General features: G+C 33.5%; 1 protein-coding gene across 1 annotated transcript in view; it reads left to right on the top strand.

Moving 5' to 3' along the window:
• Positions 1-15,967, top strand: part of LOC127854216 (uncharacterized) — a 75,877-nt gene that overhangs the window by 36,076 nt on the left and 23,834 nt on the right. The window lies entirely within an intron of this gene.

The raw sequence follows: 15,967 nt of genomic DNA, 5'->3' as shown, positions 1-15,967 counted from the left end.
ACACAATTCAAGCTCACCAGAGCACAACGTGCTCATGGTGAGCTTTTATGATTGCCTTTTGTCCATTGTGCGTCGTCAGTCATCACTATTTGCCTTCTTTACACTCTAGAGGCCACATGTATTGTCTTATCTTCATGAAATGTTGGTGGATATGTTGTAAGAAGATTTGTCCCAATGATATCTTGGCCGAGTTCGAAACTAGGTCATGTTAGGTTTACAACTAGGTCTCCTGGTCAATTAACGAAAAGCTTGAGAACACTCAAGAAGTCACATATATAGTCTAATCTTCATGAAACTTGGTGAGAATATGCGTTCATATGATATATCAGCTGAGTTTGAACATGGGTTCGGGTTTGTTTAAAAACATTGTTGCAATTAGTGGGGCAATTCTCCTTATATGGCTGTGGTAAAACTTCGTTAAAAGTTGCGAAGAAGTCAAATTTATGATCCAATCTTCATGAAACATGGTCAGAACATTTGTTCTAATTATATCTCAGCTGAGTTTGAATTTTGTTCCAGTCTGTTGAACAAACATGGGGCAGTTTGCTTTATATGGCTGCATAAATATTTTGTTGACCCATTGATTGTCAAATCTTCATGAACGTTTGTTCTAATGATATATGGGCTGATTTAAAAAATGGTTTCAGTTCATTGAAAAACATGGCCTTTGGGGAGAGGATGTGGCAGTTGTCCATAAATATCTATTGTAAAACCTTGTTACAACTCAAGAAGTCATATTTTTGTCTCCTACCGGTTTCAACCAGAATTTTGACGTAGGAACAAAATGAAATGGCGTGCATAATCTCCATATTGCCATCTATCCATGTTTCAAGTTTCATGAAAACAATATGAAGAACTTTTCAAGTTATCGCAAGATCCAGAAAAGTGTAATAGACAGACTGACTGACAGACAGAGCGCAAACCATTAGTCCCCTCCGGTTTCACCGGTAGGGGACAATAATGTAAGTAATGAAAATACACGTGCATACATCTGCATATATGGTTTTACAATAATTATCATAACCAATCAGTGTTGTTATGATTTGTTGTCATGTATGAGCACATTAATATCTATTCATAATTTGCATAACAGTGTACATAATAATTCACAGTACAGAAAATAATAGAAAAGAAATTAAACAAAATAATTATTTTTTAGTTTTCAAATCTAGGAGATACATTTTATTTTTCACAATAAATAGCAGTATTTTATGAATAGGTTTACTCAGTTATGCCATAAATAAATACGGGATAAATATGAAAGATGTGGAAAAATAAATTTAAAGATGAATTTTTATTAAAGCAATAACTAGAACATTAAGCATCAACATGTCATGATTGTTATCTCGTTTGTCAACCTCGAAATTGCAAAAAAATAAACAGTGAAGAAACGAGCATTTCAATCATAGTTACGTAGGTTGCAGTGCATCAGAGAGCTATTTGATCACTGTCAGTATCAGTTGTACAGGGCCGTTACCCAGAGTTATAAACCTTAACACAATTCAAACGTGGCGGATAAATAGGCCACGAACAAAGTCTGTGTTCATTTTGTTTTGCTTTTCATGTCTGTTTATAAGCTTGGCTTTTTTCGGATAAAACCCGAGCTATTGTCATATCCAACTCGTCGTGTCGTCTGACGTCCGCGTCATGCTAAAAACTTGACATTTTACTCTAAAATAGAAGTGCTTCCACCCACAGCTTTGAAACTTTATTTGTAGATGCACCTTGATGAGTTCTACGCAACACCCATTTTTAGGTCAAAGGTCAAGGTCATTTGGACCTCTAAAAAAATCACTAATTCAAAACTGTACCTGCAGCCGAGCGTTGGTATCATTGATGCGGTGCTCTTTTTTTAGTATAGTCGCATAACAATTCAATAATGACCCGTATATTATGTTCTATCAGCGATTTTTTCCTTTGTAGCGTAATGACGTATTGTTCATGGAGAACACACAGTAACAACCAAAGTTCATATATGTTTTCATCGAGATTCATTCTGTTGAATATTTTCTAACACAACGCTTGCTAATGTTCATGAAATACAATTTTACAGCGCGTCGTTCAACATGGCCACCACGTCAAGAAGACGTGACAAATCTCAAAGTTCTTTTCAGATCTAACTTCAAGATTCCCAATTTTGCCCAAACCTCTACATTTTGTCTACAGGTTAATTTGCATATATTTCCTTTATAACTTTGATTGGCCATTAGTTACATGCTTATTGTTGATTGGTTGAATTGCTTAATGTACTAGAGAGACTAATTTATTATGTATTTACATGCTTGTCGAATACTCCAAAATTTAATGACTTGGTGATGATATAAAGTTTTACCGTTATGTTTGCCGGTGCAATACTTTGTGTAACCTATGCAAATAAGGCTTTTTGGCAGGGTTGGCACCAATCGATCGCCTCCGGTTTTAATCGGCGGTTTTTACCCGTAAAAACCGCCCCGGTCAATACTCCCGAAGTGGTCATTACTGGTCATTACTGGTCGATTGAACTTTACCCCCAAATTTAATTTATATTTAATGCCTAATTAAACAATATTGATAATATAAATTAAACAGACATGTTGCCAATAATGTCTGTAGCTATTAATACCCACTATTTTATACTTGTTCATGTAATTTGTAGGCCAATCTCTCAAAATTTTGCAAATAAGTCAAAGTTGGTCAATTGGATTTTTCTGGTTGATTGAACTTTTTTCAATTCTAATGAATTATGATGCTCAGATAATTCTGTGCTCGATTCAACATGAACCTTTAAATCACTGTGTATGAGTTGTTCCTCATACCCCACTGTCCCCACAGTCTTCTAATAGTCTTCTTACCTATACAGGTTGGGGCACCCAAAACTGATAATAGGGCCTTAAATTGCACCTTTTTGACACAATCCTTACTTGTGATGTATTCTTGCATTGATTTCTTTAAATACTTTATAAACAAAATAATGAAAAACCTTTAAAATTTATTGATATAAGAATATAAAAACATAATAAGAAATAATTATTAAAAGAAAAAAATAATTAAAAAAGAAGAGTACACCCACAATTGGAAAACATTATTTGTTGGCAAAGTCAAGAACTTTGATTGTTTTTTCATTTGGATACCAATTGAACTTTTTAATATGAGAGGGAAAAAAAAACACTCTCAATACAGAAAGGAAACAAGTTAGAAGTAACTATTAAATTAATAGCAAGCACAATGTAATCTTCTTTTGTGTGAGTGATATGAAATAGCCTAAGGGCAGATTTGCTTAATTGTCAATATCAGAGACATAACACTGCATGCATTTTATTACGAACTAAGAGGCCAGATTTATAACCCTAGAATACACAATAGTTCTGTTTGTCCATCTGCTTATCAAATAGATATATCAATAAATAAGTGAAATGCTATGGTACCTACAATAGTAATAATACTTTAGTAACAGATGTGATACACTGAGATAAAGATATTGCCTTAGTCCTTATGTATTTGAGGCTGTTTCCATAAATAAGCTTTAAAGATTTTTAAATAACTCAGAAAAAAGTTTATCAATAACAGAATAATTATTGATTAAATATAAAATGGCTCCTTTGTAATGTTTAAATGCTACAATTTTCAATCGACCAGTAAAGACCAGTAATGACCAGTATTGATCAGTTTTATCCGGGTATTGACCGCCGGCCCGGTCAATACTCAATTTACCGGTCAATATGCCAACCCTGCTTTTTGGTGTCCCGTCCATCTGGGCTATTTCAATGACTATATGGGGTAATACTAATCTTATGTCTATATGTTGATCCTTTCGTTAATTGAACGCTTTGTTAAGTATATGGTCTCTTGATTCTCTTATCTAAACAGTCTTGGAATTAATTGTTTTAGGCACTAGCCCAACCGGGCTACCAGCTTGGAAATCTCACTAGCCCGACTCAATTTCAAATAGCCCGAAATAAAAGTAATAATTCTTTACATTGTTAACTATGTTTGTATTGAATAAACATAGAACAATTAAGATTAAACAAGTAAACACTTGATTCTGTTTTATTCACAGTTAATGTATGACAAAAAAATTAACACAAGGTCTCCAGACATCTCCATTCCATCATGATCATTGTCTGAGTCAAAGTGACATCCAGGTCTGACATGTCAGGTATGCTCTTAAAGGCGGCCTGAAAACAAAAACAAAGTTATAACATGATATGAATTTTCCACTCAAATATCTGAAAAAAGTAAATGAAATGTCAAATACCTGTGCGGCTCTGCGTAAGAAGTAGAATAAGAAGGTATTATTTCTGCCCTAACTTTTGAGTCTTCTTAATCTGAAACGACATTTGTAGCAGTAGTTCCATTATCAAGCCATATCTGTTTTGTCGCCGATTGTACCAGCATCTAAAATGCTGTATGATAGCACATTGGAATTTTAATTTTTGATGTCTGAATTCGTTCCTTGACAGATTAATTTTATCTGTTAAAAATATACTTGTAATTTAGAGCATGATATTAAATTGCATGTTGCTTTTGTACATTACTTATGAAATGCACTTACCAGCCAGTCAGCTGGCTCAGAATCAAAGTCCTCAATACAAAACGAAGCCATGACCCATTATTTTTCCGTAATGGTTGGAATTTTCATTTCATTGACTGTTCATAATTTATGTTGCAACCTTCATTGTCATTTTCCAGTCGATGTTTGTATGTTGCGCCCTCAAAATATCGCAGAAAGACATTAAAACAAATTTATCGCTGCGAGTTCTCCACCCAGTAATGATACTAGTTATAGTGTCTCGCGAGGTTGACTTACACCACTGTTTAATAAGCGTCTAATCAATGATTGCTCAAGAGAAATAACAAATGCAGTTTTGAATAAGCGTCTTTATGAATCTATTTCGGACATGTTACTAAGTTCGGACACGAAAAATTGCACTCGACCGATCGGGCTACCGGCTTAGAATTTTCACTCGACCGACGAAAAAATCACTCAACTTGGTCGACGGTCGAGTGGGTTACGTCCAAGACTGTCTAAATGTATTTTCAATTTGTTGACATATGTTTACTGCTATTGATAAACCTTCCGATATGTTTAACGATGTCCTACATGCACGGAATGAACCCTCAAATATTTTGAACACTTATTATTTTGATATAAGATCTGAATATTGATGTAAATAAACTTTTAACATTTTCGTAGGTATCATTAATTATAACAGTTATTTTATTTATAAATTGCTCAAACATATTATTAAAATATCTCCTTCTTAATTTCTATCATTTGTTATACTATATAAATATAACTAATTAATTTATTTATCTCTGCGGGGTTAATACGTCACACCTTCTTCATTAAGAACCGGAAAACAGCACTTTCCCAATAAAGAAAAAACTACAAATTTCCCAATTGCTGTAAAAAAAAATCCCAATTGAAGGTAAAACAAAATAAAAAAAATCAGTAAAATGCTACATTAAGTAAGTTTCCCTATGCAGCTTAATGCCTTTTACCCAAGTAAATATAATATTGACAACTTAACAACACTTAGATAGCAATTTTTATGAATTTGGGAGAAAAAAAACAAATTGCAAATTTTAAGACTTCACGACACAAATGTTCCCAATTTCATATTTTAAGCTCACTTGTCAGGTTATGACATGGTGAGCTTATGTGACAGTGCGATGTTCGGAGTCCATTGTGCGTGCGTGTGTGTGTGCGTCAACAATTTGTTTGTGTAGACAGTAGAGGCCACAGTTTTCATCCAATCTTTATTGTCACGTAATTACGTATCGTTCGTGGAAAACACACAGTAACAAACAAAGTTCATTTCCTTTTTCATCGTGATTTATTTCTGTTGAATATATCCTAACACAACGCTTACTATTGCTCGTGAAATACAATTTTACAGCGCGGCGGCCAATTGGCCGCCACGTCAAGACAGCGTGACTGCTCTGCTCGATTGTCAAACTAGGACTCTCGAATTCTTTCTAACAACAAAACACAGCATTTTATTCCAAGGTACATGAACATAAAATTTAGATATTTCCTATCTCATTCTTGGTTGGTTAACTGTTCTCTTACCCCGATTTTCTAAACCCACCCCTTCGAATAACCCTTGTTCATTGGATGGATCGCTTATACACCTACCACATGTCACAGCAGAAGAGTGAATTATACAATTATCACTTTGGGAACAGGAGACCTCATTTCATTTGCATACTTGATCATACAAACAGATGCTCTCTATGGACAAACCACGTTAGTAGTGTGAAACCTAACACTCCTATAATCGATTACGTAAACCCCGATACCCATAAGATACACACTCAATCCGAACTTACATTTGTTATGTACATTGGGAAATTGGATATTTCAATTATTTAAATTTCATTATATTCCATATCTGAATTGGGGCTTGTTATGTACGAGCCGAATGTTCCCGATAATTGAACTACATTGGAGAAATAAAACCATACTTCCATAATCAATTTTTCAAACTTCATTACATGTCCCTTCCGGACTGACATCTGTTATGTTAATTCCTAAATACCCGCAACATACAGCAACGTTAAATACTCAAACATATTATTAAAATATTTCCCTATTATTAAATCTTTCTGTACTTAAATTTATATACCGTTATGTTACATTATAAAATTTGGTCAGAATGTTTATCTTGATGAAATCTGGGGTGGGAATGTATTTGGGTCATCTGGGGTCAAAAACTAGGTCACTAGGTCAAATAATAAAAAAACTTGTGTAGACAATGGAGGTCACAGTTTTCATCCAATATTTATATAATTAGGTCAGAATGTTTATCTTGATGAAATCTGGGTTGGGATTGTATTTATGTAATCTGGGGTCAAACCTAGGTCACTAGGTCAAATAATAGGAAAAACTTTTTGTAGACAATAGAGGTCACATTTTTCATCCAATCTTTATGAAATTCGGTCAGAATGTTTATCTTGATGAATCTGGGTTGGGATTTTATTTTGGTTATCTGGGGTCAAAAACTAGGTCACTAGGTCAAATAATAAAAAGACCTTGTGTAGACAATAGAGGTCACAGTTTTCATCCAATCTTTATGAAATTTGGTCAGAATGTTTATCTTGATCAAATCGGGATTGGAATTGTATTTGGGTCTTCTGGGGTCAAAAACGTGGTCACTAGATCAAATAATAGAAAAACCTTGTGTAGACAATAGAGGTTATAGTTTTAATCTGATCCGTCTGTCATTCGATGTGTGTCCCAAAACTTTAACCTTGGTTAACGTTTTGTAATAACTTTTGCATTATTGAAGATAGCAACTTGATGTTTGGCATACATGTGTAACTCTAGCAAGCCCAGCAGATATTATCTTATCAGTGGAAGATCTAGAAAAATCAGCTAATCTGCATAGTGGTTCTATTACAACTTATTTTAATAAAACATCTTTATTAAAATCAAATTAATATCAATGCAGATTGAAATAAAAAAAAATTTATCTTTTATATGATATAAATTTTAATAATCTTTAATTTATATTCGCTGCTGAACAATCTTCATTGGATTCGAATACAACGTATGTGTCCAATTTCCCTTGTTTACTGCATTTTCGAGTATCTGCGCTGACCCCCGGTTGTTTACAATACATTTGCGACCTGACAAGGTTATTTGAATATTAATGATGTCGATATATTTAGGTTCACCAATCAAAAACGTTTCCGAAGATATTCGCGAAATTGTGCTATGTTAAGTCTACGCGACGAAAAGTAGTTCAAAAGTTGTGAAAGTTTCTTGTGTGTTATTTTTTTGATTTCGTATAGAAAATCACAAAATATAAGCTCTAATCTTTCTTTTGGTACCAGAATTATAAATTGGAAACAATATTAAGTACGTCGCATTTATCATTACAAACCACGTGTTGGGGGAGTTTTCAACGAGGCCAGAGGTCGAAATAGCGGCGCCATATTGGAAAATTTGTTTAAGCTGATAGCATGATCAATAACCGTGATTTCTTCAAAAACTACTTTATATAAACCTAGAAAAACGATAGCAATCAAATGGTAAGTTATATTTTATTTTAATTATATCATTTTTATGTTGATTTCCCTTTATTCATTACAAAACAGACGATCAAATTTCATTCAGATTGGTCGTGTGGATATTCGTACCTAGTTTCAACAGTCTGCTGTCAAAATGCCTCTATTTATTGCATTTATGTTGCAAAATATGTAAAACTTAATGCAAATAAACACAACCAAAGTATTTAAATGTGTTTCTAAGTATATATTTAATGTCAAATGACCTATATTTGTAATGTTTAATGTGTATGAAATACTTGATTTAATTTGTTTATTTTAAACTCAGTACGTTCGTACCATTGACTGGCATTGTGTTTTTGTTCTCATTAATTTTTTTATAGTTTAATTTGTGGACTCGAACGTTTTTTCTTTATTTTAGAAAATATGAAAAAAACAGCAACGTTCATCGTTATTTTAAATAATGAATAATGCCTTGTTACAGTTTAATTTAATTGTTGTTGTTTTTAATACATTCAAAATCGGTACTGACTACAGTGTTTTGTATGTTCAAAGTATTTGTAACTGATAATTGGTGGTTAAGGAATTTAGACAAATAATGGTTTACATTGAAGGAGTTATTTTTAACAAATCCTAGAATTTTATATTTATATTACATTAAACCACATGAGTTTGAAAATGTATCCATAAAGCCAATCTAATTGCTAAATAATAAAAAATATAACCCTATATAGTATAGTCAATTTTTTATATAGGGGAATATATTTTGTTTATTTAGCCATAAGATAAGCTTTATGGATAGAATTTTAAACTCCTGTGATTAAACATTGAAAACTAAAACAATTTTTATTTTAGCACAATTTCATTGTTTAATTCAGGATCAGCTGGGGATATAACACAATGGCCGAGTTATCCTGACCATTCTGTGAACAGCAGAACATAACCAATTGTGATCTGCAGAATGAGAAAATTAGCAAATTTAAACATGATTTTGCACTACCAAATGGACTTGGACTACATTGAATGTTAAGTTTTTTATATTATTGACATATTGTGTGATTTTGTTGTATTTTGTGATGTCTATTTGAGAAAAAAAGTCGAAAATAAAAATATATTTTGTGTGATATTAATGTTTCATTCTCTTCATTATTGTTCATACTATGCAAAAACTAAGTAAAGAAATAAAAAGAGCATGAACAAATACATAAAACTGCCAAATTTGAACTCTGTATCTTCTTTAGAACAAAAGTTATGTCAATTTCTCTGTAATAACATAAGGCAAAGGTGCTGCGATTTATCGCATTTACTATGTAGTAATAAGTACCAATATTTTCCAATAAATCGACAAAATTTACATGACAAAAAAATTGTCATAACTTCTTTTTTGGTGGGGATATTTTAACAATTCAAACTGTTTTGGAAAGCTTTTTGAAATATCTATCTAGCTAAATTAATAAAACTAATGTATGTGATTTTTTTCAATTTAACAGGGGTTGCTAGTAACTCATGGAGCTGCCGATTTTGAGTGGTGAAAGGTCAAGGTCAAATTTATGGCTTCAAAGCGGCGCAATAGGGGGCATTGTGTTTTTGACAAACACATATCTTGTTAATCTTGAAAAACAAATCTAGAGGTCACAGTTTTCATCATGTCTTAATGTATTAAATAATGAAATCAGGCTTGGGATTGTATATGGGTCTGATAGAATTTAAGTTGATGCAGCAAGGTTAGTCAGGTGAGCGATTCAGGGCAATCTTGGCCCTCTTGTTTATTATGTCCCCCAGTCTACAGTACAGCTCATGCGGAACAAACATATTTCGCGATCCGCGCAGTCAAGGTGCAACGAGTCGGTGCCTAGTTGGCCGTTGAAGCCGCGTCAGTACGCGACAGCATGTCGCATTTCGGCGCGATGCTTCTCATCTGTCCGCTGAGACATGCTGAGGCAAGCCATGATCCGCGATTTGATGCCGAGTCAATGCGCATCATAAAATAAAAATCTTTTAAAAATGAGTAGTTAGTCAAATTGTTTAAAATAACAGTTATAATAATAGTTAAAAACATAATTTTTTAATGTATCTATTACTGCATACTTACTATTTTTCTCGTCGCTACTCATTACCCGATAATCCCGTATATTCCAGTGTTAAATCAAATTCGGGTAAATATTTACGATAAGAGTGCTCAAGAATTTCAAGAAACACAAAGATTGGCCATTTTTCCTGAGTATCAAATAAATTTCGGCATTTGTTACTATTTAAAAATGTGATGAAATAACATCCAATCAGGGCGTTTTTTCCCACTGAACACGCGTAAATCCCCTGACGTGATGTTCATGTTTTTATGCAACACAAAATACAAATTGCCAATTTCCATGCGACGTTCTAAATGTCTGCATAATTTTTATTGAGACAAAGGATAAGGCACTTTTTTATTTACGCTATAATCTAATTGTTAATGTTGCGTTGGCACTAAAATTGAGAAGCGTGTTTCGGATTACAAAATGAATAGTGCTCATTTGGGAATTGAACACAACATTTACAGTTGTGCGTAATTAATTCAACGATTATTTGTTAAAGCGCATTATGTGTCAAATGTATTTGAGGACGTGATATGATATAATTAGTCTATAAAGCATCATATAAAAATCATATCCGCTTATTAAAACGAGAAAATAATAACTATGAAAGTAGCGTAAATTTAGTTTTCTACGCAACACAAATGTACATGTAGGTGTATATCTTTTCACTCAATCCGCCGCGTGCGCATGCGGCGTATTTATTCCGCGCAAGAAAGCGAGGTTAATACAAACTCGGAACCGTTGCGCAGAGCAATGCCGAGTGCCTCGGTGAGACGCAGCAAGAACACATGACGCAGCCATCAAGTACTAACGATTCTGGCCGTGGCGTGACCGAGGGTTATTTTGGTTCCACGTGGGCTGTACTATATACTGCACGACATATTGTTTTTGCCCTGTCTGTTTGTTTGTTTGTGGGTTTGTTTGTTTGTTTGTGTCAAACTTTAACATTCCCCATATTTTTTGCAATATTGAAGATTTATATTTGGCATGCATGTGTATCTCAAGAAGCTGCACATTTTGAGTGGTGAACGGTCAAGGTCAACCTTTTAATGTTAAATACATGTGAGGGACATGCATGCAGTGTTTCAAAAACAAATGCACTATTTTTAGCTCACCTGAGCACAACGTGCTCATGGTGAGCTATTGTGATCGCCTTTTGTCCGTCGTGCGTTGTGCGTCGTACGTCGTCAACATTTACCTTGTTAACACTCAAAAGGTCACATTTATTGTCCAATCTTCATGGAACTTGGTTAGAACATGTGTCTCAATAATATCTTGGACGAGTTTGAAAATGGTTCCGGTTGGTTGAAAAACATGGCCGCCAGGGGGCGTGGCAGTTTTCCTTATATGGCTAAAGTAAAACCTTGTTAACACTCTACAAGTCACATTTTTAGCCAATCGTCATGAAACTTGGTCAAAACATGTGTCCCAATAATGTCTTGGCCGAGTAAGAAAATGGTTTCAGTTGCATAAAAAATGTGGCCGCCATCGGACAGGGCAGTTTTCCTTATATGGCTTTACTGTATTGTAAAACCTTGTTAACACTCTAGAAGTCACATTTGTGGTCCAATGCTCATGAAACTTGGTCAGAATATTTGAACTAATAATATCTGGGAAAAGATCAAAAATGGTTGAGATCAGTTAAAAAACATGGCCGCAAGGGGGCGTGGAATTTTTCCTAAAATGGCTATTTACTACAAAACCTTGTTAACACTCTAGAAGTCACATTTATTATCCGATCTTTATGAAACTTGATCAGAACATTAGTTCTAACAATAGCTCAAGTAAGTTTGAAAATGGTTATGGTTTGTTGAAAAACATGGCCGCCAGGGGGGGAGCAGTTGTCCTTATATGGCTTTAGTGAAAACTTGTTGACACTATATTAGCCACATTTATTGGCCAATCTTCATTAAACTTGGTCAGAACATTTGTCCCAATGAAATTTTGCCAGAGATTGAAGCTGGGTCATATGAGCTCAAAGACAAGGTCACAAGGTCAAATATAAAAAAAACATGTTAAAAGTCACTTTTTTGGTCCAAAATAATCTTCATGAATCAGCTTGCATTTTTTTCAGAATAGTCTAGTTCCTTTGGCTTTTAGGTAAGCGTCTTAGGGCCTGATGGCCCTCTTGTTACTGTTCCCAATTGGGCAAAAAAAATCGCTGTCTTTATATTATTATGTTCATTAACAGTCACTTTTTTTATCGCTGGCATTCATTGAAATGAACCTGAACAACAAACAGAATCATATAACGCAACAGAACAGTTTTTAGTTTTTCATATCTTTACAGAATGAAGGTCATTAAAGGTAAACTGCACATATTAAATAAACATCTGTGACTAATTCCAACTATTTCAAATTGTAATTTTGATTTACCATATTGAACATTCTATATATATATGAACTGTCTATATATTTATGATGTGGTCAGTGGCTTGTAATTTATTCCTGGCAGAAGTCAAAAACAGCGACGGACAAAAATAAAGACAATGCAGATAAATACCGAACAAAGGGCAAAGTAAGCAAATAATTTCATAAAATGACATGTCTTTGTTTTAGATCTTTAATTTATGACAAAGGACTTTTAATCCATTGGAATACTAGTGAAGAAAATCACTGGTTTTCATCGTCAGTGTTTTGTTTTTCGTTCACATACGGTATCGTTATACAGCCCACTTCCCAATTAAAACAGTATATATCATTCCCAAATGGAACCCAACTAGTTGCAAATGAAGGGTTTGCCAAAAATAAAAAAAATATATAATACAAATAAATAAAAACACATCTCAATAAATAATTCATCTCCCATCCAACTATTTAAGTCTATCAGTTGAAACTTAGTTAATGCATATCTAATCTTGAAAACATTTATTTTCCCAATTTAAGTCAAAACAGCGCGATTTTTCCAAATGCCAATGAATTTTTACCCATTCCCAAAATTGTGACAAAACACTGATCGCTAGTAGCATGTTACTGTTATTTGGGATGATATCATAGTTATTTGTACTTTAGTTATTTGAATTTAGTTTTTATTGAGTTCAACGACATACGTTTATAAATCTACATGTTTAAATTAATTTAATATCAATATGTTGACATAGGAAGTTTCTTGTACAATGCTGTAGGGTCGTATTTTATATAAAACAAATTGTCATTCATTGACAGACAAATACTTTAAATGAGTATTAAGACATTATAATTGCATAATTGTCCATAATAGTCTTTCAGCACAAATTAAGATCATTTATGTATAAATAATTCTTGATGAGTGTTGAATTTAGGTACATGCATATTTATTTAACGAGGATTGGTTATACCTAGTATTTGATTTCTTCCATCATCCTCCCTGACATTATGGCTTTTATTTTGAAAATGGAACAAAACTAAATTGATTTTTTTCCCCAGGAAATAACTACACGAAAAAAATAAAATGGAGTAAATAAAAATAAGAATTTGATGTCAAAGTACTTGGCCCTATTCAACAATCAATTCTTAGACTTAAGAATAAAGACAACCCATGCCAAACACGTCGGATGTCAGATATTTCCGTTCCTAATTAGTGAGAACCGATATAATTTTCGAAAATGCCGGTTATTATGTCCATTAAAATTCTATGTTTAAAGATTTATGTTTGTTACGACATGTAAACGAAACTACGTATCGGTCAAAAAAACTTATTTCATTTTAGTGTGCATGAATATTGCAAATTACGATAAAATATTATTAGTTGTAACCTACCAGTCAAGCGCGCTGGCTGTCTAAAGTAAGAATTGGGTTTTTTATGCCCCAGGTGAAATGAACTGGGGTATATTGTTTTTGTCCTGTCCGTCTGTCATTCTGTCTGTCTGTCATTCTGTCCCAAGTTTTGCAATAACAAGGTTAATGTTCGGCAATAACTTTTGCATTATTGAAGATACATGTAGCAACTTGATATTTGGCATGCATATGTATCTCATGGAGCTGCAAATTTTGAGTAGTGAAAGGTCAAGGTCATCCTTCAAAATGAAGGTCAAAAATATGGCTTCAAAGCGGCGCAGTAGGTGGCATAGTGTTTCTGACAAACACATCTCTTGTGTATTGTTCGATATAATCACAATACGGGAACTGTTTCCAACCTTTCAGCAAACTAACAAAGAAAGTTGGGAACCATGCAACCTTCGCTCTTTCCCTTATCTTGTCAAAATTTAAAGTTCAAGTTTCGATTCAAAAAGCATATGTCGTATACTATTCTATTTTTTGTGTTGTTTAGAAAATACATTTGTCAAAGTACTGTTGTCAAATTACTTACACATACTAATTAGATATTAAAAGATAAATCTTCATTGTTTTAATAATTAGTATTGCTTAATTGTTTGCATTATAAAAATGAGGTTTATATACTTGAAAAAGTTATTTCCTTTCTTTTTTTATTTAAGGCAATGGTCCAATCAAATCTGATGAGAGCCTGTAAAATTCAAAAGCTACAGGACCTCCTGCCCTTGGATCCATGTTGTCTCTCACATGGATTAAATAACAAATAGGTTAAAATAAAGGCTAAAATAAATGCGCATGTCATTTACAAACAGTTCTAGATAAAGAATGTTTTGACACTATCATTATTCAATGCCATACAAGACTGCACTGCATGGTGAGAAACTCTAAACATTACACTTTTAAGAATATTCTTTATTTTTAGAAATTAAAATTATAAATTATCAGGTCAATATGAATACAAGCTTTTACATACTCCGGGCTCACCGCGAGGGCGATGTGGGCGATTTCTTTGTCAAGGACATTACAACTTCACTAATTAATTGTATAAAGAAGAAGTGACTTCTCCTTCTCATGCTGGACCTTTTGCCAGAAATTGACCGATTTAAATCAATAAGATGTGAAGAAGGGTTGGGGAAAGCAGGAGTCTCTGCCATTTGTTCCCCCAATAACAGGTCACGCACATTTAAACATTGAAATGTACATTCAGGAGCCATTAGACTTCTTGCAATTGTTCATAGTCGTTACTGATAGATGATGCCTTGATTAATTGCCTTGTGCTATATAACTATGCTTCTGCAAAGTTAAATGGCTCATTATAACAACACTCCAGAATTAGATAAATGGAAGAGAAAACATCTGCTAAAGTAAAGGTTTACTTGTCACTGGCAATAATTATGGGTCTGGTTTCGTTTACCGGTCAGATTTGGAATCTCTACTGTTAAATGAGATGTGATTTGTAACAAGATATTCATTTGATTCCATGTTCAATTCTTGAAATGTACAAGGAAGTCAAAAGATACTGAGCATTACTGTGTTTTACAAGTTTTATTAGCTTATACACCTTAACAGGTAAAAAAATGAAAAAATCAATGACAAATATGAAAATATACGTTTTTACACTTATGTATAATAATGTATGAAATGCAGCCTTTTAAAACCGACCACCCATTTCAGCCTCTATTATAGAAATAAGTACAGCAGTTAAGATGCCTATTTCTATTACATACATACATGTAGCAGGTTAATGGTTAAATATATTAGTTTAACTCAGTAAAATATATCAATAACACAATATTAACACTTAAGTGATTTTAAGCCCCCGCATCGAATGATCAGGGGTATATTGTTTTTGGCCTGTCTGTCATTCTGTCTGTCTGTCATTCTGTCCCATAACTTTAACCTTGGTTAAAGTTTTGCAATAACAAGGTGACAGTTTTGCAATAACTTTTGCATTATTGCAGATAGCAACTTCATACTTGGCATGCATATGTATCTCATTGAGCTGCTCATTTTGAATGGTGTAAGGTTATGGTCAAGGTCATCCTTCAAGGTCAAATGTAAAATATATGGCTTCAAAGCGGCGTAGTAGAGGGCATTGTGTTTCTGAAAAAAACATCTCTTGTTTTTGTATTTGTTAATGCTTTAGA

Source organism: Dreissena polymorpha, chromosome 12, assembly GCF_020536995.1.
Source record: "Dreissena polymorpha isolate Duluth1 chromosome 12, UMN_Dpol_1.0, whole genome shotgun sequence".
Taxonomy (NCBI): domain Eukaryota; kingdom Metazoa; phylum Mollusca; class Bivalvia; order Myida; family Dreissenidae; genus Dreissena; species Dreissena polymorpha.
This window is presented reverse-complemented; position numbering and strand designations above follow the sequence as displayed.